General features: G+C 38.9%; 1 protein-coding gene and 1 pseudogene across 2 annotated transcripts in view; both read left to right on the forward strand.

Moving 5' to 3' along the window:
- Positions 1-12323, forward strand: part of NKAIN3 (sodium/potassium transporting ATPase interacting 3) — a 722168-nt gene that overhangs the window by 614808 nt on the left and 95037 nt on the right. The gene's annotated exons all lie outside the window — the stretch shown is intronic.
- Positions 55-1782, forward strand: LOC100414711 (SRSF protein kinase 2 pseudogene; annotated as a pseudogene).

A 12323-nucleotide genomic window follows, 5' to 3' on the forward strand; every position in this document is an offset into this window, starting at 1 on the left:
GGAGGTGGGAACTGCGCATGTGCTGCAGCCGCCGCTGTTCCCAGGGATGGCTAATACTGCCCAGAAGTGAAACTGAAAACAGGATTAGTGGAGGCGGTCGAGGCACAGACCACAAAGGACAACGGTGAAGCTGGGTAGAGGAAGAGAAAGAAGACGCTGTGAAGAAAACATTGAAAAAGATGAAGATGATGTAGATCAGGAATTCACGAACACAGACCCCACGTGGATAGAATCACCTAAAAGCAATGGCCGTATTGAGAATGGCCCATTCTTACTGGAGCAGCAACTGGATGATGAAGAGAATGATGACTGCCCAAATCCTGAGGAATATAATCTGAACCAAATGTGGAAAGTGATTACACATATAGCAGCTCCTATGAAAAATTCAATGGCGAATTGCCACATGTAGAGCAAAAATTCAGTTTCCAGAGTTTTCTGCCTCGTTGTTCTCTGGATCCTTAGAACCTGTGTCCTGTGGCTCTGTGCTTTCTGAGGGATCACCTCTTACTGAGCAAGAGGAAAGCAGTCCATCCCATGACAGAAGCAGGACGGTTCCAGCTCCGGTACTGGGGATTTGCCAAAAGCAAAAACCCAGTGTGTGACTTGTTGGTAATCCCCTGGATCCACAGAATGCAGATAAAATTAGAGTAAAAATTGCTGACCTGGGAAATGCTTGTTGGGTGAATAAGCACTTCACAGAAGACATCCAGATGCGTCAGTACCACTCCATAGAGGTCTTAATAGAAGCGGGGTACAGCACCCGTGCGGACATCTGGAGCACAGCGTGCATGGCATTTGAGCTGGCAACGGGAAATTATTTGTTTGAACCACATTCTCGGAAGGCTATTCCAGAGACGAAATCACACAGCATTGATCGTTGAACTGCTGAGGAAAGTCCCTCGAAAATACACTATGTTGTTGAGGAAATATTTTAAGGAGTTTTTCACCAGAAAAGGAGAACTGCGACTCATCACGAAGCTGAAGCCCTGGAGCCTCTTTGATGTACATCTGGAAAAGTATAGCTGGCCCCATGAAGAGGCTGCAATTTACAGATTTCTTGAATTCGATGTTAGAAATCGTTCCAGAAAAACGAGCCTCAGCTGGCAAATGCCTTCAGCATCCTTGGTTGAATTCTTAGCAGATTTTACCAGTGTTGCATTCTGAGCTAGCAAATGTTCCCAGTACATGGGACCTTAATGGTGACTCCCATTCTTTAACAGGATTACAAGTGAGCAGGTCTCATCCTCAGACCTTTATTTTGCTCTGAGGCACTATTGTTTGACATTTTGCTTTTGTGCACTGTGATCCTGGGGAAGGGGTGTCTTTTGTTTTCAGCTAAGTAGTTTACTGACCATTTTCTTCTGGAAACAATAACATATTTCTAAGCATTGTTTCTTGTGTTGTGTGACATTCAAATGTCATTTCTTTGAATGAAAAATACTTTCTCCATTGTGGCTTGGCAGGTTTTGTAACTATTTATGAAGAAATATCTTAGCTGAGTACTATATAATTTACAATCCTTGGACACAAGAAATAGCAAGGAAATGTACAATTTTATCTTCTGGCAAAAAGACATCATTCCTTTATTATAGTATATGTAAATGCACCCTGTACATTTTAATTACCATTAAATATGGGAGGGGGACTCAGATTTCAGAAAAGCTAACAAGTTTTGAGTGCTTTGTAGCTTATGTTGTATGTAGCAGACTAACTGCTCCAAGAAGTTGTGCAAACTTTTCATTCCATAACAGTCCTTACACTTTGGATTGTAAACTAAGTGGCTCTGGGTTGTAAGATGTCATTCTCTATATGGCATTTTAAAGGAAGAAAATATATGCTTTTCTTTCTAAAATATTCATTATAATTTAGCATTCCCATTTGTATTTTTGAAGTACTTTTAAAGAGAAAGAGCGATTTCCCGTTAAAAATGTGATGGCTCGGTCGGCTGTGGTGGTGGCTCATGCCTGTAATTCCAGCACTTTGGAAGGGAGAGGTGGACAGATCACCTTAGGTCAGGAGTTTGAGACCAGCCTGGTGAAACCCTGTTTCTACTAAAAATACAAAAAATTAGCCTGGTGTGGCAACATGCACCTGTAGTTCCAGCTACTCGGGAAGCTGAGGCAAGAGAATCACTAGAACACAAGAGGCAGAGGTTGCAATGAGCCAAGATCACACCATTGCACTTCGGCTTGGGCAACAGGAGCGAAACTTCATCACACACACACACACACACACACACACACACACACAAAGGTGATGGCTCAATATTATGTCATGTTGCCTCCTCTGGGCACTGTAAGTTAAGCTCTACTAGATTAAATTGGGAAAGAGAAACATTCATTGTGTGTAATGAAAAAATACATGTATTTTTGGAAAAGCATGATCATGCTTGTCTAGAACTCAAGCTATGGTATATACAATTTGCAGTGCAGTGGGCAAAGTACTCCTCATAGCTCAAAGGTAACAGTGATCACATTCATTCCATAAGTAGCTTTATGTGTGGCTACAACAAATTTTACCAGCTTTTTTCATTCTTCCCATGAAATGAAGTTGAGAAAATGATTTTCCCTTTGCAGGTTGCACACAGTTTTGTTTATGCATTTCCTTAAAATTAATTGTAGAATCCAGGACACAAACCATCGTAGGCATTACAATTTTAGAATGTAATGTATATGTAGCCTCTTTTAGAACCCAATGAATTGAATGTCTTTTTATTTTAAATTTTACATTCATTAAGGTTCCTCATTTTTTACTTTTCCATTAACATTTATTTATATGCCTTTGCAATAACTAGATTCTGAAACGCTAACAAGTATTATAACAATAATCTATTGTTTGAGATGTTGCAGTTGTCTTAAAAATTAAAGAGTTTGGGGTTTTTTTTCCAGGGGAAAAAAGGGTGAAGAGAGAGTAATCATATGGTATCTATTTTTTGTATTCAAGAAGCAGGAAGAATACCTGAATGATTAAAAACATGATCTTTAGAATCATATGCATCTGAGTTAGAATTCTGACATTTCACATCTGAGTTAGAATTCTGACATTTCACTTTTACATTGTGTCATATTAAGCAATTTCATTAGTCTTCTCATGTCTCAATTTCTTCTTTACAAATTGAAAATAGTAGTAACTTCTTCATAAGACTGTTTAAAGTATTGAATGAGATCATGTGTAAAGCCCTCAACATAGTGCCTAGCACAATGTATAATCAATACATGATATTCAGTATAATCATTATTTTTACTGATAAATGTACCAAGAATGAAACCAAAAAAAGACACAGTGGAAAGTCCAGCAAAAGAAAATAAGAGATAGGAGGAGAGAACTGAGAATTGATTGACCAATATCTGTCATAGCTCAAAACACTTATACAAAGAGGAACCAACTGCCTCCACTAATCCATGACTCCTCTCTCCCCAGCAAGCCTGTGACCACACAGTCAACCTCAGAGAATAGGAATAGTGAGGTTCCACAATAAACTTCATACTAAAATGCACTGCCCAGTAGCAGAAACATTAGATGATGATGATTAATCCAATAGCCTAGCATTTAAACTAGCTATTTAAAGCAGCACATAACATATTTTTTATAACTACCCTTCACTGGCTGTCTAAAAACAAAGAATAAAAAGCTTCTCTTCGATCGAGCCATGTTCCAAAATGAAATAGATCCTTGGTTTTATGTGTATGAGTATATTTACACCGAAAATATTCACAAACACATGCACAAAGCAATGCAGTACATCCAGCTGTGTAAGAATAAATGGTTTTAAAACATATCAGCAAATCGACAACTGAATCATTAAACTGACAGGAAACCTTGTTTGAGATTCTCATGTCATTCTGCAAAGAATGTACTGGATCTGACTAGAATGCATTAAGAGACCAGGGTGTTTGGAGTTTGAAAAACATCTTTAAAGGAAAAGAAAGAGAAGTATGACTGTTAGAAAAGGAAGCAGATGTTCTCATTAGAATAAAAAGCCAAATTATGAACACTTGAGCTTTATAATAGCTTTAAATAACCCTTTGTGGTGAGGCATAAGAACTTTAAACTTTAATGGAAGCAAAAATCATTTCATCATACCGTGGTAGAGTATTTCTTTTTCTTTTCATGTTTTCTTCTTTATTCTTAGTTCATTTCCATTTTTTTTCTTGTGATCTGGTATTTGCTTCTATTATAAACTAGGTCTATGCTAGCAAAAGTAAATGGACCAAGGAGGTCTTTATCTGAATAATTCAGACAGAAAAATTTATACTTGAAGTAGCAAGAAGTTTTAGACAAAGGAGAATTTTTGCTTGGATTAACCCTCGACCTGGTTCAGCTTCAGACATAAAATAATGATGATACTCATGGTGCTGTAACTTTGATTCATCCAGTGTACTGAACAGTGTGCCGTGTGCTTTGGGACCCCGTTGGGATAATGCCGGCATTATCATGCACGTGAATGCTTACTTTTGAAAACCGTTACTCAATTCTCATATCCTGAAAAACTTAGTGAGGGAAAATTGCATGCATTCAACATTTATAAACGCTGATAAGCTCAGTTCCAAATACTGGCATGAGTGTTGACTGAGAGGGCAGGCATCGGAGGCCCTACCTTATGAGAACATCATGTCCAGTATTTCGACAACCTGCCGATAGACTGCAAGTGATGGATCTACAGCAGGATGAAGACTTCTGAATTAGTATTCAGGCCTTTCTCACTGTTGCTCACAGTGGAGACAGAGGAGCAAAGAGGGAAAAAAATGAAGCATTAGATCTTTTCTCCTTGCCCCTTAGTTTTCTTCCAACAGTAGACTCTACTGGTGGGAATGGACCTGATAACCACAACTACATGGAGAGGGGGTGAGTTGTTGATATGTCCTCTGAATGACCTTGGCGAAGAGCTGTAGAAAAGAAATGGTGATTTTAAAGAAAAGGCATTTGTAACTTTGTGAAGTATTTTTCCTTTAAGTTCTGGAATACGCATGCTGAACGTGCAGGTTTGTTACACATATGCATGTGCCGTGGCGGTTTGCTGCACCTATTGGCCTGTCATCTAGGTTTTAAGCCCCTCATGCATTAAGTATTTGTCCCTCCTTTCCCCAACCCCCTGGCATGCTCTGTTATGGGATGTTTACCTTCCTGTGTCCATGTGTTCTCATCGTTCGGCTCCCACTTATGAGTGAGAGTTTTGGTTTTCTATTCCTGTGTTTAGTTTGCTTTTAAAATATTTGAAAGATGAAATATTAGGAGAAAAGAAAATTGTTTTATGGAGATGTTTCTCCGGTAGGCCAATTAGGTTAGAAGAAGGTTAGTGATATCTAACCAGAGAAATCAACTCAGTGGATTCCATCAAATTGGCTCTCAGCGCAGCTAGATCAAAGCAGGAGGAAGAAAGCAGATAAGCAGCTTGCTGGGTCTTCTTGCTCTCGCTCTCTCTCTCTCTCTCTCTCTCTCTCTCTTCCCCGTGCTGGACACTTGCTTCCTCTCCTCTTGCCCTTGGACTCTGGGACATGCACCAGTGGCCTCTTGTGGGGGTGGGTGGGGCTCCCAGGCCTTTAGCCTCAGACTGAGAGCAGCACTGTCAGCCCCCTTGTTTTGAGGCTTTTGGATGTGGACTGAGCCACTCCAGGCTTCTCTTCTCCGGCTTGCAGACAACCTATTTTGGGACTTTGCCTTATAATCGCAGGAGCCAAGTCTCCCTAATAAACTCTCTTTTGTATATACATATATCCTATTGTGTCTGTTCCTCTGGAGAACTCTGGCTAATACAAGGACTTTTAAAGAAATAGATGTGCATTACAGATGAGAAAGAATGGAAATCACTAAATGAAGCCATCTACTCTTACTGTTTAGCTTTGGAAAAGTGGTTCGAGGAAAAAGTTTATTTTTAGATTTCTCTTCTTTAGCACAAGAAAGATCATATTAGGAAAACCGGACTCAAAGACTGACTTTTCAGCTTTATTGACATAAAAATTGACAGACAAAAATTGTATATATTCAAGGTTACAATGTGATGTTTTGATATTTGTACACACTATGAAATGACTGACACACCCACGCTATTAACACACCCAGGACGGGAGCAGCAGCTCAGGCGTGTAATCCTAGCACTTCGGGAGGCCAAGGCGGGCAGATCACCTGAGATCAGGAGTTTGAGACCAGCCTGGCCAACATGGTGAAACCCCATCTCTACTAAAAATACAAAAAAATTAGCCAGGCATGGGGGTGTACACCTGTAATTCCAGCTACTCAGGTCGCTGAGGCAGAAGAATTGCTTGAACCCAGGAGGCAGAGGTTGCAGGGGCTGAGATCACACCACTGCACTCCAGCCTGGGTGACAGAATGAGACTCCATCACAAAAACAAAAAAACATATCTATCTCCTCACATAGTTACCATTTGCATGTGTGTGTGTGTGTGTGTGTGTGTGTGTGTGTGTGAGATGAGAACACTTAAGATCTACTCTCTTAGCAAATTTCAAGTGGACAGTATTATTAACCGTAGTCATCACGCTATACATATTAGGTCTCCAGAACTTGTTCACTTTATAACTGTACATTTGTGCCCTTTGACCAACACCTCCCCATTTCCCTCACCCCCCCAGCCCCCGGTAATCACCCTTCCACTTCCTGTTTCTGTAAGTTCCACTTTTTTTAGATTCACATGTAAGATCATGTATTATTTGTCTTTCTGTGTCTGACTTGCATCACTTAGCATAATGTCCTGCAGGCTTATTCTCATCTGAAATGACAGGATTTTCTTCTTTTTTCAGGCTAAATAGTATTCCATTGTGTATATACACTAGCATTACTTATCTGTTGATTAACACTTAGGTTGTTTTAATACCTTGACTATTCTGAATAATGCTGCAGTGAACATGGGAGTGCATGGGAGATGTCTTCCAAGTAGTGATTTTATTTCCCTCTGAGTTTAACAAATTTCTTCAGAGAGAACCTTTCAGGTACAGCCCCCTTCTTTGTAATGCTTCCTTATACCAGAGACAACAGGAAACATGCCTGACCCTCATGGTATACTTTCGCTCTTTCAAGCAGTGGCCAGGTGTAGCTCAGCAAATAAACACAGTAAGGTGAAGAAAATGTTATTTCCCAGCCATCGTTGGCAAAAGAAAGGCAGACGCTGGGGCTGGGGCTGCAAACAGCTGAAGTTAGTGTGTGGGATGCCCTTCTGGGGGCCAAGCCCAAGGGAGAATGTGGCAGTAGAGGAATTTGGACTTTGGGAAGGGGGCCAGGGCATGGAACAGTTAAAAGTGGTAGAAGACACCTATGGGATCTCTCCCTTAACTTTTCCTATCTTCAGTAAAATTGCCATTGTCACCAGTTTACTTGTAGAAAATGATGAGGAATCAGAGATCTAACCAATCTAGAATGCCTCAGCTATGCTATATTCAGGAGGCAAATTAATTTAGAAGGGAAATTAATAATACTTAACTTTAGAAAAACATAAATGGAATCCACGTAGGAATTTGAAACATAGTCATGCATTGCAGAAGAACATTTTGGTTAATGACAAACCATATATACATGGGTGGTTCAATGAAATTATACTGTCATATTTTACTTTTTTATGTTTAGGTAAGTTTTGTTACAGAAATACCATTGTGCTCAAACTGCCTACAGTATTGAGCACAGTAACTTGCTGTACACGTTTGTAGCCTAGAAGCAATAGCTTATACCATGTAGCCTAGGTGTATAGTTGGCTACGCCATCTAGGTTTGTGTAAGTATACTTCCTGATGTCTACATGGTGCAAATCACCTAATAATGCCATTCACAGAAGGTATCCCTGTTGTTAAGCAATGCATGACTAGGGCATATTTTTATCCACAGACTCATGACAGAGAGCTCTGGTGAGATGTAGGGCAAGTATCTTTGCTGAAGTCTTGGGGAGGACTTAGGACTCATTGGTTTGGACCCAAGTACTCTAAACCTTTGAGAAATAAGAAGATCCCAATGATATCTAGGGTATGTAAACCTCATGCACAACAACTGAGGTCTCCTTATAACAGTACAGCTGAAAGTGCAAACGTGGGAGCATCCAGCTGGACTCTTCACTGTTCAGGTCCCCTCCTGCTGGATCTGTCCATTTCTGAACAGGGACATTGAAGTCTCCAAGTACGATAGTGGATCTATTTCTCTTTGCTTTTCTATCAGTCTTTGCCTTACATATGTTGATGCTTTTTTTTTTTTTTTTGAGATGGAGTCCCACTCTGTTGCTCAGGCTGGAGTGCAGTGGCACAATCTCAGCTCACTGCAACCTCCATCTCCTGGGCTTCAACAATTCTCCTGCCTCAGCCTCCCAAGTAGCTGGGACTACAGGTGCGTGCCACTACGCCCAGCTAATTTTCTTTTGTATTTTTAGAAGAGATGGGGTTTCACCATGTTAGCCAGGATGGGCTCAATCTCCTGACCTTGTGATCTGCTCACCTGGGCCTCCCAAAGTACTGGGATTACAGGTGTGAGACACCATGCCCAGCCTGTTGATGCTCTTTTCTTAGGCCCCTACACATTAAGGATTTTTGTGTTTTCCTGGGAAATTGACCCCTTTGTGATTAATGTCCAACTTTATCTTTGACAATTTTTCTTTCTCTGAAGTCTGCTCTGTCAATAACTGTTATAGCAACTCCTTATTTCTTTTGAAGTGGGGCTTTCTGCTTCTCAGCTTGCAGACAGCCTATGGTGGGACTTCACATTGTGTATGTGAGAGTCAATTCTCCTAATAAACTCTCCTTCAGACATACATTTTCAGACAACTATCCTGTTAGTTGCATCCCTCTAGAGAACCCTGACTAATACAGCATGTGTCACTGTGTGGGGGACAAAAAGAGCCAGCTTGACTTTACTATTAACTACTAAAATGCTACTTCTAGTTAGTCTTTTGAACAGAGACAGAATTCCTTCCTTATTTACCAATTCACGTGGTAATTCTATTATTTCTAAGATGTAGATAAAATCCAACCAAAGTCACAAGATATGGTTTCAGCCTTAAGAATGTGGCTTTTTCCCTCTTTCTCCTTCTTTTCTCTTCATCCTCTTTCTCTTGTTCCTTGCCTTCCCTCTTGCTTTCTCTCTTCCATCTTCAAACAATAAAACTAGGTGAATGAGGAGACTAAAGGAAGGATGTCAGAAAATCCCTGCTGAAAACTATTTGAGAATCCATCACTGGTTGAATAATGCTTAAATTCCTTCCATATGTAGGATTAGAATTGGTAGCAGCAGCATAAACAACAAAATTGGGGCTCATGAAGATGGGTGACATAGGGGTTACAACAGATTCCTTAGGCTACCTTAATTCATTTTAGCAAGAATTAAAACATACTTACTCCTTTTCATACAACCATTTAATTACTTTTCTAAGTAGAGATATCTGCATGTATTATATAATGTTAAATCTTTCAGAATTAGAAAAAAAACAGAAATAAAAAGGAAAGAAAGGAGTATTGTCCTATTGATAATATTATTTCATAGTCAGAGCCTAACATAGGTTAACATTTCAAATGACATGTGCAAAATCTCTTTCTAAATCTACTTCCATCATAGTCTTAAGATACTTCACATTAGCAACATGTGGAGAAAAAGGCAGACATTTTTAAAACTGTCATCTTATTAACTGATGTGAGAAGATGTTTCTCAATCAAATGACATGTGAATTAGATATACCGTTATGTTTTCCAGGCTGTGAGTATTTGTCCCCTAGTCAAATGCTTAAATCACATGTTTGAAAATATAGATAAAAACGTATTTCAGAAATAAACAAACAAAATTAGGTTTGTTACTCTGGTTCAGTAATACATTCAAATATGAAGAACAGGAACTCTTAAATATGAAGATTAGAAAGAAAGTACTCTCATGTCATAATCTCAGTTGTTTAATTTGGTAACAAATTGTTTAGGTCATTGTTTATACACACAGTCTTCTATTAGCTTCTCACAAACAAATAAAAGAAAATGATACCCCTTCCTCTGAGAATCTGTCATTAATTTGGAAGTGTCAGACCCACCTGCATAAATGAGCTAAGAAATGGCAATGAGATTTGTTGGTGGTGATAGCTCCTTCTGCAGGTCAATTCCTGACCTAAAAAACAGAGGGATGGAGGAGGGATCCTTTAACTCAATAGGCTCTATTCCATCTCAAAAATGTACATAAGTATAAAAAGGTAGTTTAAAAAGAGGAAAATAAATTGTATAATTTTTTTGCACATATCTATGGATAGTGCACAGCTCTGTACCAAGAAGGGAATGGTTCTAAATGTCACTGAATCAACTTCTCCAGATGAATGCAGAGACCTACAAATATGTGCATAGAAGGTTAGGCTCAGGGTACCTTGCTCACCTCACTGCCCATCCATGCTTTTCCATCCAGGCCAAGGCTCCTCCATGTCACTATACTAAGGGGAAACACTTAAATGGCCCAGTGGCCAGGCAACAAAGTGTGAGAACTCTAGAAAATATGACTGCTCTGTTTCAAGGAGTAGCAGACATTCAGTCTGTGTGGACTGTTGATATACAGAATTTAGGTCCAATTTTTCCTCTAATTTTTTTTTTTTTTTTTTTTTGTCAATCAGTTTGAGCTTATGAGGTTGCTCAGGTTAGCCTTGAACTCATGACTTCGCCTTCACAAGCGCCACGACCTCCGGCGGGAGCCACTTTGGCCCCCCTTTCCTCTAATTTTTTAAGAGAAATAAGAAACTTGACTTTTTATGTGAAATCTTCCAAAATGACCTTCCAAAATAATAGTACCCTTTTGACAACCATCTTAACATTTTAAGGAAACAAGATATGATCCAAATGAAATATGGGCTAAGGGCTGGACATAGACTAAAGACACCAGTGTATTATACTTGTTCCAGAGATTCCGTATTGCCTGGAGAATTCAGAAAAAGCCTGTGATGTTTACTACAGAGTTTTAGCTACTCCTTGAATGTTTGTGTGTGTGTGTGTGTGTGTGTGTGTGTGTGTTTGTGGTTTCTATATACATGTGCACATAACTTTGTACACACAAGGATATATAACTGGGAAAGTAAAAAGGGAGGCCAATATCCAGACCCTGGAAATATCCATGATCAAATGGTTGGAATGATAGGAAAGTATGAAATGTTTCTATATCATAGAGAATGTTTTCCTGGCTAGAGGAGACAGAAGATTGAGTTTTTTGCAAAACACAGCCTTGAAAGGCAGATGGAGATGTCTGTACTAGCAGAAAATTCTTAAACAATCTTAATTAATTACACGTTGATCATATGTAAAGATGTGTGCCTCCCACATAAAATAATGCTACTAGTGAAAACCCAGGATGCCATATAATAATAGATTAACTGAGTTGTACGACACTTTCAAAACATATTTCTTCCTCCTTATTTATTATCAATCACGAATATAAATTTGAAATCTTAGACAGCTGATCTCAGTGGCAAAAATGCTGGAGTTTTGGTTTTTTGTATAGTAATCCTGATATAAATTTATCCAGTAGGCAAGACAGAAAATTAGAGTTGAGCTGAATGTCAATTATATGTGCTAATTTCCATTTATGTACAAATACCTGATTAAACTCATATAATGCAGCTGAGTCCACGTTCACCTTTAGTGAAAAGAAGGTATCACTGAAAGGATGTGAAAATAGGAATTCAAAATTCAAAATTATCTTTTTCTTGAATAATCAAGAGGAATTCAAGATTTTTACATTATTATTGTTTTGGTTTCACTTGTTCAGTTTTTTGTTTGTGTGTTGTTGTTATTGCTTAATTATTATTTTGTGGGCTGTTTTATATTATCTTCTTGGAATTAAAATTCCAAACTAGACAGAAGGGCATACTACAAAATTTTAATTTTTCTCCCAGCCATTAAACCAGGGCATAGTTCGTCTCTCTAGAGGCAACAGCTGCTATCCGTTCTTAGGATAAACTTTCAGAAATATTAAATACATATAAGTATCACTTACTCACTGAATTCAGCATATAAAAGAGCCCAAATAGAAGTCATTTAGAAGGTATAGGTGTGTTTTTCTCTCACTTAAAAGAGGTCTGGAGGCAGGCACACTAAGCTGGTAAATATCAGAGACTCAGGTATTTTTAAACTTTCTTGGTCATTATTCTCAGGATATCGTTTTCATCCTTAAAGTCACCTCATGAGCACAACATAATTGCTAGAGTGAAATCTATCACATCTATATTCCAGGAAAGAAGAAGGAAGAACAAAAGGATATGACTCCCAGCAGTCAGCTCCCTTTAAAGAGCTTTCTTGAAAATCCCATGTCACATCTAATTGTTCAGCCTTTTAGGCCAAATCATTAGGTTTTAAGCTGGATACTTTGCAAGTCCCAAACAT

The sequence above is a fragment of the Callithrix jacchus genome, chromosome 16 (assembly GCF_049354715.1).
Source record: "Callithrix jacchus isolate 240 chromosome 16, calJac240_pri, whole genome shotgun sequence".
NCBI lineage: Eukaryota > Metazoa > Chordata > Mammalia > Primates > Cebidae > Callithrix > Callithrix jacchus.